Below are 16,672 nucleotides of genomic sequence, written 5' to 3'. Positions count from 1 at the left end.
TTCGGGGGTCCGACGTTTGGGCGGCACGGCGTGTTTCGTCGGTCCGGTCTTGGCTCTCCAGCCTAATCGTAAGTCACTGCGCTACTCCCGGTCCCCACCACACCGCACGGTGGTCTCATCAAGGGACCGGAGCACACATGTCGGAAATTCACAGGGGACCACCCGTGGTCCCCCTCACGTTAGCATCTAGGCGGTTTTTCCGTGCACCCGCCTGGGGGGAGGGAGGGTTATCATGCTGTTCTAACCATGCCGCACGTGGGAAAGCCAAGTTCTGCATTGCAGACCTACCTTCCACAAACTTTCATTCACTCCGGTCTTTGTATTATTCACATACCCAGTTTGGCCTGCCAGCACCACCTAGTGGCTCTTAGGTGTATTTTCTGTCTTAGTCCACATTATGTATTGCACACTTATTTGGAAGTTACCATGCAATAACTATTCGCACAATACTATACTATGCCTTCACGTACAAAATTAAGCTCAGCCCTGTAAAATAAGCTTTCTTTTTTCTCCACAGATCGTACTGTGTAATTTAAAGAAAAAAAAAAGAAAAAAAAAATCCAGGTTCTCTTTCTGCAATAGCACCAACCGGTTTGCTCTTTCTTATGTGTAAAAACCCTGATTCTTGTTCATAATCCAGGTATAGTTCATTTTATCCCACTCTTCACTTCACTTCTTCACATAGTACGCCCATACATCACGCTCGCTCAGATTTACATCTGTATTAAACCCTTAGGTCTCTTCTATCATTAAAACATCAAACAAGCTTTACTTCTAAAATAAATCGCTAGACCCTGGTTCTCGTCCCTTAGATCCAGGTATAGTTTTGTTTTCACACTTCAGTATTTTATTTTCTTCAGTTCTGTTTCAAGGCCGCAGTCAGCCCTCGTTGTCATTTACCACGCTCGCGTATCACTCAATTATGCCCCCAGTAATTCATCAGGCGATCATACGCCACGCTCACAGATCTACATCTGTTTCAAAACCCCCTAGGCTTCTTCGGCGATATCAACTACTGCTGGGCCTGTCTTCCATATACCCAAAGATCAAATCCCCGGGTATAATCACCATCAAGGTTAGTATCCTACCATCACATAAAAATTCGCCAATTATCCCATAGATGGTACGTGAACTGGCTCACAGGATCTGGGTGTCAGACCTAGCTCAGCGAGGCATTTACTAACCATCTCCCACCTCAACACGGAGGTACGGCCCAACGCCCAAATCATATTTAGACGCCTCATTCGCTCTTCTATAGGGCCATAGTCAGGGCCTCACCTCTCACGGCCACACATTTTTAAACCTTTTTAACCGTCATCGAGAGGCCAACATCCCGCCACCACATCTGTGGCAACGTAGTTCACCTCGGCCAAATCATAGATAGAGCCTCTCACCGCCACTTGGCATTAGCAGAGTCTCATCCGTCACTATTCTAAGTTAAGTTTTTCGCTTCGGCATTAACCTTACAGTCCAGTTCACAGGAGCAATCCCCCTACCCCTTGAATTTATTTATTTTTCTCAGACGCCCCTACTAAATGCAACTCATTAATTCATTTTCTGTCGCAAGATACGTCTCCCATGAATGAGGTACCTGATGAGGATATAATATCCACTCCTATCAGGCCAGTATCCCCAGGAGTATCTCTCGCCCCTTCTACCCCTACGTCTTTGAGAGCATGGACTATACCCAAAATCACGACCGAACTTAGGCTCAAGGGCATCCCCTTTCCTGCTACGGTCAGAAAGGCGGAATTATACAGACTGTTAACCAACCAAGCCCCTGAGCCTAGGCCAGGCACAAGCTCTCAAGGTCAACCTTTTGGCGCCGGCGTTGCCACCCAGGACACCCTTGCAGTAATCCTGGCCAACCTACAGACCTTGAACAGCAGGTTAATCAAGGTGGAAAGTGCCATAGTCTCCCCAGGTAACCTTCCTGATCCTACAGCCCTTGTCCTGGCGGTACCTACGGCATCAGCACCCGTCCCCACACTTCCCCCTCCAGCTCCTGCTCCACTCACGTCACCTTTCGTGTCACCAGCTCACTCCGTCCCAGACTCCATTAGAAAAGAAATCCTAGATGGGAAGGACGTGTATCTGGTGTCATTACTCATCGCCTCCCAAGACGTACTGGAGAACAGGGCTTACAATTTTGGCGATATCTCGGTGGTTCTTAAAACCAGAGACCCAAGGCTCAACAAGAAATTGTCGATTCCCAATTTCGTGTTAGCCTTCGGGATATACCGTGATGTCATCTGCTCTGTATATCCCCACAGGAGAGAGGAACTGGACCTCTATCTCCATAAAGTTGTGGATTTGGGCGTCAAGTACGGGGGCTCATCTTTTTATGATTACCATAAATCGATATCAGCGAAAGCGGCGACACATTTGAAACAGTTTAATGTTAGAATTAACTGGTGTCAAATGGATACAGAACTATTCTGTCGCCATTTCGCTGGTCTGAGCCCCCCGTCCTGCGCCATTTGCAATTCCTCTACCCACTTGGCCGATTTGTGCCCTTCTATGGCCGACCCTTCCACCCCCACCCCTCAATCCTCTTCCACTCCTCACCTTAAACAGGAAGGCGGACAGCGGGATAAACTGGGGAGGCCCATCTCCTTTTTAGGGAAGGCTCAGGTGTGCAACAACTTCAATGCAGGTTCCTGCAGCTTCAGCGCTTGTAGATTGTTGCACATCTGCTCTATCTGTTTCAGGGCTCACACTAAGACCATGTGCCTGGCCAGGTTGTCCCCTGACAAATGACTAACCGACGTTAATATCGACAACCTGTTTTTTTATTTAAAAAATCATCCAAGTAAACATCTGGTGGAGTATTTGATAACAGGTTTTACCCAGGACTTTCTCACGGGTCTCGTGGCCATTCCCTCAGGGATACTGGAATGCCCCAATCTCCTATCAGCCTGCCTAGACCCGGAGGCCACGGACGTTCTCCTCTCCACAGAAGTAGCACAAGGTTTCATGATCGGCCCCTTCACCTCCTCACCGTTTTCCTCCTGGCGAACTAACCCTATTGGTATAGCTGTACACAAATATTCAAATAAAAAGCGTATGATTATTGATTTATCGGCACCGCTCTCTTCTTTTGTCCCTAGCATCAACGCACTCATTCCCGCAGACGAATTCTCACTAAAATACGTAAAAATAGACGACGCTATACAAACCATCATTTCAACTAGTAGCAACGCTTGGCTTAGTAAAACAGACATTACCAACGCATTCAAATTACTGCCCATGCACCCATCACTTTGGCACTTGCACGGTGTTAAATGGCGAAACAGATACTATTTTTCCACGCGACTCACTTTTGGGTCCAGAAGCAGCCCTAAACTGTTTGATATTTTAGCGGAAACTCTATGCTGGCTGCTCCTGAACATCATTAGGTGTCACGCCGTCATTCACTACTTAGATGACTTCCTCATCATAGAACCAAGTACACGCACACCCACAGATATCCTCAGCACCTCTGCACTTTTCGCCACCCTCGGGGTACCCTTGTCTCCCGCTAAAACCATTGCCCCCACCACTAAACTCACTTTCTTGGGGATAGAGCTGGACTCTGGCACCTTCCGCGCCAGCCTTCCCCCTGAGAAACTGGTCCGCCTGAGAGGGGATATAGATATGTTCCTGCGGAATGATGTATGCACCATGAAAGAACTTCAGTCCTTATTGTGGTCCCTGAATTTTGCGATGCGCATCGTTCCGCAGGGTAGATCCTTTGTGTCCAGGCTCCTCTGTCTGCTTCACGAGGTTCCAGACGCCTGCCCAATCGTGTTGGACCATCACGCCAAAGCTGACCTACTCATGTGGGGGAAGTTTTTGACCCAATGGAACGGCATCTCCATGTTTATTCCCCCTCTCTCCGATTCCTCTCCCTGCATCTACACTGACGCTGCAGCCAACACGGGTTTTGCAGCTATATTTGGCAATCACTGGTTTAGGGGTCACTGGCCAGCAGAGACGGATGCCTTGCCGGGGTTTAGAGAAACTTCAGCTCTGTTTGAGATTTACCCCATTGTGGCGGCCGCATACACTTGGGGTCACCTCTACTGCAAGGCAGTAAAATGTTATTCCGACAACTCGTCAGCTTGCGACATCATTAACAAAGGGCGCTCTTCCTCTCTTACCATCATGCGGCTGATTCGCAAGCTGACCTGGTTGGCAGCAACCGTCCAGTTTCACTTAATTTGCCTTCACATCCCGGGCATTCACAACACGGCTGCTGACGCTCTGTCTCGATCTCAATTTCAGGTGTTTTTCCAGGCACTTCTGTCAGCCCATCATCAACCATCCAGAACGCAGAATTTTCACGAATTAATCTTGGATTGAACACACTCATGCACCATGCTAGGACTCTTACGCACCAAGCACTATCACCAAACACTACTATCACCTACAGTAGGGCACTTACCATTTTCAACAAATTTACAGCTGAATTCGGTTTACAAGGTGATTTCTCAACCCAAACTATGGTGGCTTTTGCCTCTTTTTGCCACTTACACTTAAAACTCTCCCACAACACAATTAAATTATACCTCACGGGGGTGCAGCATCACAGCCTCACAAATTTTCCTAACAATACCCCCTTTCTGTCATCATACCCCATCAAGAAAATCTTAAAGGGGATCTCTAAAGTATTGGTTCCACCTATCACCACCAGACTACCTATAGATGGGCCTATCTTTAGAGCACTTAGCAACCTCCTCGACAAATCCCCTTTTGATCCCAACACTAACCTGGTGATCAAATCTGCTATCTATTTGGCTTTTTATGGGTTCTTAAGACCTAGGGAATTTACCGTTGTTTGTCAAGGAGATACCACTCACAGCCTTCAAACCTCCCAACTCACTAAAGTAGACGACCATTACATTCTCACAATCCCATCTACCAAAACTAATCAGTCCCTACACCCCACTATCATTCCTCTCTTTCCAACAGACAATGCTTGGTGCCCAGTTAAGACACTAGACCTCTCACGGTCAACCTATAGCACGCACTTATCAGACTCACCTCTCTTACAACTACAAGGGCACCCACTCACTACAGCAAAATTCCCCACGCACGTTAGAATCTTATTGGGAAAATTGGGTCACAACCCAACTTCATTCTCCGGGCATTCCTTTCGTATAGGAGCCGCTTCATCAGCCTCTAGCACTAACACCCCGGTCCACATCATAAAGAGACTGGGTCACTGGAAGTCCTCCATATACAATATGTATATTCCACAACCAGAAAGAGAACTTTGCCTAGCCTTCAGGAATTTAGTCATGTAATCAAATGCAATAAAGTGTGGTTTTTGAACTTCTCTTTGCCCTCTTATTTACAGGCCCACTCGGACGTTGGTTTCGGCACACCACAACCAACCTCTATCTCTGACATTATCCATTACATATTAAATTCCGAGCACAAGTAGAAAGGCCATTAGGCCTGAATTTGTGGGAGGAGTTAGTCCCCTACTTAAACACCCCGCCCCTACTCACCCCTGCCGTCGAGTTCAAGTGTTCCCACCCACCAGCACCCTTAGTACATACAATTCCCCTTGGTGGGCCCTCTTTTATTTACAGGCCCACTCGGACGTTGGTTTCGGCACACCACAACCAACCTCTATCTCTGACATTATCCATTACATATTAAATTCCGAGCACAAAAAAACACAATAAAAAATAAACATTATATGTATCACCACATCTGAAAATGTCTGAACTATTAAAATATAAAAATATTTTTATTGCACAGTGAATGCCGTAATAGATAAAAAACAAATATGTGTGATTTGCTATATCTACCCCAAAATGATACCAATAACAACTATAGCTAGCCCCTCAAATAACAAGCCCTCATTCAGGTCTGTAGACGAGAAGATAAAAAAGATATGGCTGACAGAATATGGGGATGCAAAAATATTTTTTATTTTTTCAAAGGTTTTTAGTTTTTTTAGACTAGTAAAACATAAAAAGAACTGGTGATAACTAATGTGGTTAACGGTTTGATGGGTTATTCCTGCCTCTGTAACCTATAGTTAACTCATTAGTGACAACTTTTTTATGGTGGTCACTAAGAGGCCTTAGGTTGGGCCACTGCCTTTTTACAGTAGCACAGTCTAAGTACTGATTAGGTCTTCTGTGAAGCGGAGAGCACAGGCTCAGTTCTCACATTAGAGCTGATGGCATATTCCTGGAAGTAGGACCGTTGTGGCTTTGCCTTGAGAAGGCCTCTTCATGGTGTGGCCCATGTGGTCTCCAGCCGTAGCACAGTTATAATATTTGTCTGGCATAAATAGTTATTGAAATCTACAACAGCCACTGACTGGTGTATCATAAATTAGGTGCATCCTCCAGCATGGGATATCAAAGACTGGAATAAAATAAAGGTATTTGATAAATTCCCCATATATATTTAGTTTACTTGTTTCAGGCTCTTGTTTAACTCCAGGCAGTGTAAATTTGGTCCTTATGCCTTCTAGCATCAGGACGTGTGAGCTACTGTGCACTGGATAGTGTCAGCGTGCAGCAGGAACCAGAGTTGAACGAGAGCCAAAATTGAGGAAGTTAAGTATACAGGTGGCTATTTATTAATCCAATAGATAATGGTCGATTTTCTTTTTCTTTTCTTTTAACGCCTAGGTGAAAACTGTATATCACCAGGTACTGTAAATGGGTTAGGAAGTCTAAAAATGGAGTAAATCCCATTAAAACCAGGTGAGTTGACTCCTATTGAAACCAGATGACGAGGGTTGAGTGAACCCGAACTGTAAAGTATGGGTTTGTACCGAACTTTAGGATTTTTGGACCCCGGACCCGAACCCGAACTTTTCAGTAAAAGTTTGGGTTTGGTGTTCGGCAAGTTAATGGCGCTTTTTGAAAGGCTGCAGAGCAGCCAATCAACCAGCGTTTAACTCGTGTGCCCTTAGAAGCCATCACAGCCATGCCTACTAATGGCATGGCTGTGATTGGCCAGTGCAGAATGTGACCCAGCCTCTATATAAGCTGGAGTCACGTAGCGCTGCACGTCACTCTGCTCTAATTAGTGAAGGGATAGGATGCTGCTGCTGTGGAGGGAGAGAATAGGACAGAATCTTTAATCAGAAGTGCTTCTTAACTCAGCGATCTAACTAGATTATGTTTTGTGGGGACAGTGCACAAATCTTTTTACACTGCCCTGAGCCCAGTGACCCAGAAAAATACCTTTTATCCCTCTGTTAGTTAGGTGGACTGCGGCGGCCATTTTATGCAAGTTCTGTGCACCAACACAGCATATGTGCATTTGTGACAGTCAAATAGAAGCTTAAAATACTGCAATTATATTCTGGGTTTAAAAAAAATCACCCATTTTTGGCAAGACCCTACATCTGTGGCCTTTGCAGCATTTGTCTGTGTGCAATTTAAGCTTGAAATACTGCAATAATTTTCTGGGTTTTAAAAAACACCCTTTTTGGGCAAAATACTAAATTTTACAGCCCTTGCTGCATCTGTCAGTGTGAAATTCAAGCATTATATACTGCTGTCATATTCTGTTAAAAAAAACACCCATTTAGTGCAAAATCCAAATTTTGCGGCGTTTGCTGCATCTGTCATTGTTAAAAACAATCGTGAAGTTTGGGGCGTGGCCTGAGTTCAAGATGGACAGACGTGTCTAGCTGAGCTCCGTCATCGTTGCCCTAACTTCGCCATTATCCTGAACTTACCAACCACAACCATAACATCCACGGAGGAGAGAAGGTCGGGACGCACCCGCAGAACCGGGATGGCACGGAACAAGGCGCTGTCGGTCGCTGAAAAGCTCAAAGAGTTTGCCCGGCCTGAATTCCAAGATGGCGCAGGCCATGTGCCGCACGCAGACACCGGCCTCCCGGAGTGCCTCCCCTGCTCCCAGTGAGGACCTTGCGCCAGACTCCGAACTCTCTCTCAAGCAGGTGACCGATCAACTGCTCCAGGCCATAGCTACCTGTCACTCCTCTCTTTCTGGGAAGATGGAGGAGGTTAAGATAGACATTGGTCTCCTGAGGCATGACATGCAAAACAAGCGTGAACGTATTACGGAGGTGGAAACCCGTGTGTCCACGGTGGAAGATCAACTGAACCCATTGCCGGCCCGCTTGGCTGACTTGGAAGAGAAAGTGGATTATTGGCAGCAAAAATGCGACGACTACGAAAATTGCACATGCCGCAACAACCTACGTATAGTGGGACTTCCTGAGCGTGCAGAGGGTAATAACCCGTGTGAATTTGTGTCTACATGGCTGCGAGCCACTTTTCCTGATGCCACCTTTTCCTCTGCCTTTATTATTGAAAGGGCACACCGAGTACCGGCCAAACCATTACTTCCTGGAGCGCCTCCGCGGCTGTTATTGGCGCGACTATTGACGTCTGCAGATCGAGACCTCATACTACAATTGGCTTGCCGCAAGCAGGAGCTTTGCTTTGAGAATGCAAACATCATGCTCTTCCCGGATTTCTCAGCAGAGCTTCAGAAACGCAGAGCGACGTTCACAGTGGTGAGACGTCTCCGAGATTTAAACTTCCCATACTTAATGGCCTACCCAGCCAGGCCCGAGTCCATCAGATTTTTCAACACTCCTGCGGAAGCTGCGGCCTGGCTGGAGGGCAAACCGCGTCCAGCGAGATCTCCGAGATGAACACTCGTCACAAACCCTGGATGCCGTTATTTGTCAAGGTTTTCCCCGTTGATCTCAGGGATTTTTGAAGGCATACTTTGTCATGTGAATGCTTTATTCATTTTATATGTTGGTGCTCCTTATATTTTGCCCTTCTAATATCTGATATTTAATGTTCACTGCATATCACTTGCTTTTCAGTATTGCATTGTTGCACAATGTTGTTGATATGTACTGGCTGTTGTAAAGCAGCACCTATACCAAGCGTACTCTGTGATATGCCGTAGATTAATCGCTATGGGAGGGCAGGGATATGATCATTGGTATAGTATAGAGTTCTCTCCCCTTAGATAGGTGTGATCACATAACACGAAGTTGGGGTACAAATTCTTTACGCACTTCCTAAGTCTGTCTTAGTGCGAAGGGTTAAGTCAACCAATAGCACACCCCGTATACTGTTGTGCCACAGTGGATCTATCACCTTGTATCCTGTTGCATATGTAATGGTCTGGATACCTGGTGCTAGATCTGTCCTTTAGATGACTCTTAATGAACCAATGTTAGATGTTTGGATTTTCATATTTTTTAACTACCATTGCATACTTACCTATGTACTGTCGTATCATGTGAGATATTTGAAGATGTATAACCGGTGGTGGGCGCATGTATTAGAGAGTAAGGAGCGACATGTCTATTCTATGATGTTACAATGGCAGATATACGGTTAACGTCTTGGAATGTTAGGGGCCTTGGGAGCGTTAGGAAGCGTACCATGGTGTTTTCAGTGATCGGTCAGTTTAACCCTCATATCTTGTGTCTACAGGAGGCCCACCTACTTCCTGACAAGACCAGGAGGTTGTGTAAACCCTGGGTCCAATGGTCTCGCCATTCATGTTACTCTAATCTGGCTAGGGGAGTATCCCTGATGGTGCATAAATCCCTAAGATGGGAGGTGGAGAAGCTACAGATAGACAATGCGGGAAGATATATTTTAGTGGCAGCATATGTTAATTGCACGTTATGTGTTATACTGGGGATTTATATCCCTCCTCCCTCCAAGTAATACATCAAGCAATATGTTTTGCGGCTTCATTTCCCTCAGCAAGGATTATTTGTATGGGAGACCTTAACATGACCCTACATCCTTTGCTAGACAGATTCCATGGTGACGAGCGGCCACGGGAGAGCACTCAATCAGAGTTGTCACTGTCCAAACTGATGACGGAGGTGGGGTGGGAGGACTTATGGCGCCTTAAGCACCCTGATGAACGGGCCTACTCATGTCAGTCAGCTAGTCATAACTCCCTATCCCGCATTGACTATGTATTTGGTGACTCCACTGTGTGCTCACTCACTTATCAAGTGATGTATAGAGCTAGAGGTGTGTCGGACCATAACCCTATGCTATTATCCTTACTGACTAGTGTTAGGTGCCTGGGGCGTTCCATGAGAGTGCACCCTTTTTGGCTCACACTGTTCCCGCCTTCAGATCATATCCTGGACCAGTTGTCTGTATTCCTGTCCGACCATGCCTCTTATAACGATAAGTCGCTGGTGTGGGATACGCTGAAGGTGTACTTAAGAGGGTGCTTGAGATCATCTATCTCCTTTATTAAACGTAACTCAGCTAAACAAGAAAAAGATCTGGCTGAGGAATGTGCTGGGATGGAGAGGCTGTAAGTCACGGACCTGACGCCTCAGAACAGAGACAATTGGTTACAAATAGGTAGACGATACCTTACTTTATTACATGAAAAAGACCAGCGCAAAATGTTTTTTACCAAGCAATCTTATTTTGAACTCGGCAACCAATCTAGCAAGTTGCTGGCGCATATTGTTCACCAGAATCAGGCCTCTACTGCTATCTTACGTATTCGAGATGAGGGGGGTATTGTGGTAACGGAACCGGAGGCCATAGCTCACTGTTTCTGGGAGTTTTATCAAGACCTGTATGAGGCCCGAGTAGACTATACCACAGAGACAGTCAATACTTACCTGCAAGAATTAGAGTATCCCAGACTCTCTTATGAGATGGCTCAATCTTTGGAGGGTCATATATTGGATCAGGAAATATTAGAGGCCATTAAGTCTTTGGCGAATGAGAAATCCCCTGGCCCAGATGGGCTACCGCTAGAAGTGTACTTTAGGTACATTGACCAATTAGCTCCTCCTCTACTACAAATGTATCATGACTCCTTCTCGAAAGGCATCCTGCCGTCTTCACTGTATGAAGCCACCATTGTGGTACTCCTTAAACCAGGCAAGGATCCAGTTGATTGTGAATTATACAGGCCCATATCACTATTAAATCTGGACTATAAAATCTTGGCCAAGATTTTAGCACACGTTTGAACAGGGTTATTCTAAGCCTTATTCACCCGGATCAGTCTGGATTCTTGCCTGGTAGGTCCACAACGGATAATATCCGTAGAGTACAGGTAGTAACCCAAATAGGCCTTCAATGGGGGAGTCGATGGGCCTTGGCGTCTCTGGACACGCCAAAGCCTTTGACTCGGTGGAGTTGCCATACCTACTAGCCGCCCTGGAATGCTTTGGGATTGGACCCACATTTATTAGATGGATATCAATATTATATAAACGGCCTTCAGCTGGTATTCTGGTGAATGGTATGTGTTCTGCGAACTTTGATCTGGGCCGTGGTACTAGGCAGGGGTGCCCGCTGTCACCACTGCTATTCGCCTTAGCGATCGAACCTTTAGCCATTCGCATTAGGTCCGATGCTCAATTTAAGGGGATACCTATAGGTGGTCAGGAGGACAGAGTGGGACTATACGCGGATGACATGGTACTTTTTATGTCAGATATTGAATCAACGTTGCCTCGAGCTACTGCTCTCATTGAGACATTTAGTAAATTTTCCGGTTTAAGGATAAATTGGACTAAATCTGTTCTATTTCCGCTGTACTCCATACCCTCATCCTCTCTCAACACGAGCTACCTATAGTCTCAGAATTTAAGTATCTAGGGATCCATGTCACTAAAGATGCGGCCTCTTTTCATACTCTCAACATACAGCCTCTCCTGAACTATAGTGCAGACAAATTTAGGGTATGGGGTGGTCTCCCATTATCCGTGTCGGGTCGAATAAACCTGATCAAGTTAATTATTCTGCCCAAGTGGTTATACGTGTTGGAGCATGCACCCTTTATTGTTCCCAAAAAGATATTCCAACGCTATAAGTCGCTAATGTCTCCATTTATTTGGGGCAATAATAGACCTAAGCTATCCATAGATGTACTTTGTCGCCCTAGAGGGAACGGAGGTATGTCCCTCCCTGAATTACAATTATATTATCTAGCGGGACAGATGAGACAACTGAGATCATGGGTCTCCCCTGGTGGCGGGCTGGATAGGGCAGAAAGACACCTTGCTGCGTTTTTTAACCTCTCCTCTTTGTGGCCAGTGTTGGAACAACCACGATTCTTCCACCGAGCACTTCTGCCCATACATAAATTAGCTATTCAGGCTTGGGATACTAGTAAGAGGTTACATTCTTATGAAGGAATGGCTCCCAATATACCCTTATGGGAAAATCCTATGTTCCCCTCTCTCCAAGCTGGGATGGATAAGCATTTTTGGAAGGATCATCGGTTTACCGTTCTAGGTGACCTATTTACTAATAATGTGTTTAAAACCTTTGAACAACTGAAAGACCACCATGACCTGCCTAGAACCACATTTTATAAATACCTTCAACTGCGACATACTATGAAAGCACACTTTAGGGGTACCCCAATAACAATTTCTGAGAACCCACTGATCGGTGTCATGCGCTCTCAAGGCCCCAGGGGATTTATCTCCGCTCTCTACACTCACTTACTGAGCCCCAAAATGCACAAGGCCCCCCTCTTAGTACTCTCCAAATGGGAAACTCTAATCCCTGAAATAACAAATGAGGAAATTAGTGACGTATTGGAATCTCCTGCACTGGTTTACCCGTCCATTAACAATAAATTTATACAGCTATGCATTATCCACCAAAGCTATCTCTCTCCCGTCCGGTTACAAAAGATGGGCAGACTGTCACACTCTAGGTGTCATAGGTGCGACTCAGAAGGGGCAGCTTTCTGGCATCTTATATGGGAGTGTCCTATCATACAAACCTTCTGGTCTGATGTTACAAGCTTTCTCTCTATACTTACACACCACCCGGTACCACTAACTCCACAAATATGCTTGTTTGGTATAGTTGATGAAGAGGTATATCCCGACTATGTTAGAATCTTCTTGAGAGAGACGCTGTTTCTCACACGGAAAGCAATTGCGATCAGTTGGATGGGTGAGAGACGCCCTTCTCTCAACTAATGGAAGATACTAGTGAATAATGTGGTATCCTAAGAGAACATTGTATTCAAAAACCGAGGTTGCCCCCAGAAATTTGGTAAAGTATGGGGAACCTGGTGCTCATCTATGCAAACTATGTACTCTGCTCCTAGATTTTCTGATAGTCTCAACGCAGTGCTAGGATAATATGGATATGTGCCCACCATACACATGTGTTATGTCAAATATGATTGATTTGTACATGTTTTACAAAAGTGAATTGTCATCTCACCTTTATTGATAATGGTACAGTCAGGTCCATAAATATTGGAACATCAACACAATTTTAAAATTTTGGGCTCTATACACCACCACAATAGATTTGAAATGAAATGAAGATGATGTGCTTTAACTGCAGACTCTCAGCTTTAATTTGAAAGTATTTACATCCAAATCAGGTGAACGGTGTAGGAATTACAACAGTTTGCATATGTGCCTCCTACTTGTTAAGGAACCAAAAGTAATGGGACAATTGGCTTCTCAACTGTTCCATGGCCAGGTGTGTGTTATTCCCTCATTATCCCAATTACAATGAGCAGATAAAAAGGTCCAGAGTTCATTTCAAGTGTGCTATTTGCATTTGGAATCTGTTGCTGTCAACTCTCAAGTGGGGATCCAAAGAGCAGTCACTATCAGTGAAGCAAGCCATCATTAGGCTGAAAAAACAAAACAAACCCATCAGAGAGATAGCAAAAACATTAGGTGTGGCCAAAACAACTGTTTGGAACATTCTTAAAAAGAATGAATGCACCGGTGAGCTCAGCAACACCAAAAGACCCGGAAGACCACAGAAAACAACTGTGGTGGATGACCAAAGAATTCTTTCCCTGGTGAAGAAAACACCCTTCACAACAGTTGGCTAGGTCAAGAACACTCTCCAGGAGGTAGGTGTATGTGTGTCAAAGTCAACAATCAAGAGAAGACTTCACCAGAGCGAATACAGAGGGTTCACCACAAGATGTAAACCATTGGTGAACCTCAAAAACAGGAAGGCCAGATAAGAGTTTGTCAAACGACATCTAAAAAAGCCTTCACAGTTTTGGAACAAAATCCTATGGACAGATGAGACCAAGATCAACTTGTAGCAGAGTGATGGGAAGAGAAGAGTATACAGAAGGAAAGGAACTGCTCATGATCTTAAGCATGCCACCTCATCAGTGAAGCATGGTGGTGGTAGTGTCATGGCGTGGGCATGTATGGCTGCCAATGGAACTGGTTCTCTTGTATTTATTGATGATGTGAGTGCTGACAAAAGCAGCATGAATTCTGAAGTGTCTCTGGCAATATTATCTGCTCATATTCAGCCAAATGCTTCAGAACTCATTAGACGGAGCTTCACAGTGCAGATGGACAATGATCCAAAGCATACTGCAAAAGCAACCAAAGAGTTTTTTAAGAGAAAGAAGTGGAATGTTATGCAATGGCCAAGTCAATCTCCTGACCTGAATCCGATTGAGCATGCATTTCACTTGCTAAAGACAAAACTGAAGGGAAAATGCCCCAAGAACAAGCAGAAACTGAAGACAGTTGCAGTAGAGGCCTGGCAGAGCATCACCAGCAATGAAACCCAGCGTCTGGTGATGTCTATGCATTCCAGACTTCAGGCTGTAATTGACTGCAAAGGATTTGCAACCAAGTATTAAAAAGTGAAAGTTTGATTTATGATTATTATTCTGTCCCATTACTTTAGGTTCCTTAACAAGTGGGAGGCACATATGCAAACTGTTGTAATTCCTACACCGTTCACCTGATTTGGTTGTAAATACCCTCAAATTAAAGCTGACAGTCTGCAGTTAAAGCACATCTTGTTTGTTTTATTTTAAATCCATTGTGGTTGTGTATAGACCAAAAAAATTTCGAATTGTGTCAATGTCCCAATATTTATGGACCTGACTGTATGTATATGGTACTGTTTATGTTCATGAATGTCTTATCGACCTTCATGTATACTGATTTTCTCTGAACTTTTCTGATAATTCGTTCAATAAAACGAGTAAAAAAAAAACAAAAAAAAAACCACAATCTTGAAATACTTCAATAATTTTCTGGGTTTTAAAAAACACCAATTTTTGGCAATACCCTCCATCTGGGGCCTATGCCGCATTAGTCAGTGTGCAATTTAAGTTAGAATTACAGCAATAATTTTCTAGGTTTTAAAAAAACACCCTTTTTGGGCAAAAAATCTGTCAGTGTGAAATTCAAGCGTTATATACTGCAATCAGAGCCTGAAGCGAGGCATAAACGTTCTCAACCTGAGCACAACCTGCATGACCAGGCATCTAAGTGCAAAGCACAAGCTGCAGTGGAGTAGACACCTCAAAAAACAAAAAAAGGTCTCTGGCTCCTCCTGCTTCTTCTACTGCTGCAGTCTCGGCCTCTTCATCCACCTCTGGAGTGACAGTGCCACCTGCCACCCCGCAAACAGAGGATCTGCCAGCAACACCACCACCTGGGTCACCAAGCATCTCCACAATGTCCCACGGAAGCGTTCAGCTCTCCATCTCCCAAACACTGGAGCGGAAGAGGAAGTACCCCCCTACCCACCCGTGATCCCTGGCCCTGAATGGTAGCATTTCAAAATTACTGTCCTTTGAAATGCTGTCATTTCGTCTGGTGGAGACGGAGAGTTTTAAAAGTCTTATGGCGGTTGCTGTCCCACAGTACGTCGTGCCCAGCCGCCACTACTTTTCCAGGCGAGCCATCCCTTTCCTGCGCAACCAAGTGGGGAACAAAATCAGGTGTGCACTGCACAACGCCATCTGTGGCAAGGTCCACCTAACTATGGATACGTGGACCAGTAAGCATGGTCAGGGACGTTATAGCTCCCTAATAGCACACTGGGTAAATGCAGTGGCTGCTGGGCCTGAGGCGGATAGCAGTTTGCCGCATGTCCTTCCACCACCGAGGATTTCAGGGCGCTTCAGTTTGCCTCCTGTTGCTTCCTCCTCCTACTCCGCTTCCTCATCCTCTACAGCCTCCTCATCCAGTCAGTGTAACACCTTCACCACCAACTTCAGCACAGCTAGGGGTAAACGACAGCAGGCAGTTTTCAAAACGTATCTCTTTGGGGGACAAAACCCTCACCGCGCAGGAGCTCTGGACGAGCATGGAACAACAGACCGATGAGTGGTTGGTGCCAGTGAGCCTCAAGCCCGGCCTGGTGGTGTGCGATAATGGGCAAAATCTCATAGCAGCTCTGGGACTAGCCGGTTTGATGCACATCCCTTGCCTGGTGCATGTGCTGAATTTGGTGGTGCAGAGGTTCCTTAAAAATTACCCCGATATGTCAGAGCTGCTGCAGAAAATGCGGGCAGTCTGTGCGCGCTTTCGGCGTTCTCACCCTGCTGCTGCTCGCCTGTCAGCGCTGCAGCATAACTTCGGCCTTCCCACTCACCGCCTCATATGCGACGTGCCCACAAGGTGGAACTCCACCTTGCACATGCTGGCCAGACTATGTGAGCAGCAGCAGGCAATGGTGGAGTTTCGGCTGCAGCACGCACGGGTGAGTTGCTTGGCGGAACAGCACCACTTCACCACCAATGACTGGGCCTCCATGCAAGACCTGTGTTTCTTGTTGCGCTGTTTCGAGTACTCCAACAACATGGCCAGTGCCAATAACGCTGTTCTTAGCGTTACTATCCCACTTCTATGCCTCCTTGAAAAAACGCTGCTGGCGATGATGGAAGAGGATGTGGCACA

Source organism: Bufo bufo, chromosome 7, assembly GCF_905171765.1.
Source record: "Bufo bufo chromosome 7, aBufBuf1.1, whole genome shotgun sequence".
Lineage (NCBI taxonomy): Eukaryota > Metazoa > Chordata > Amphibia > Anura > Bufonidae > Bufo > Bufo bufo.
This window is presented reverse-complemented; position numbering follows the sequence as displayed.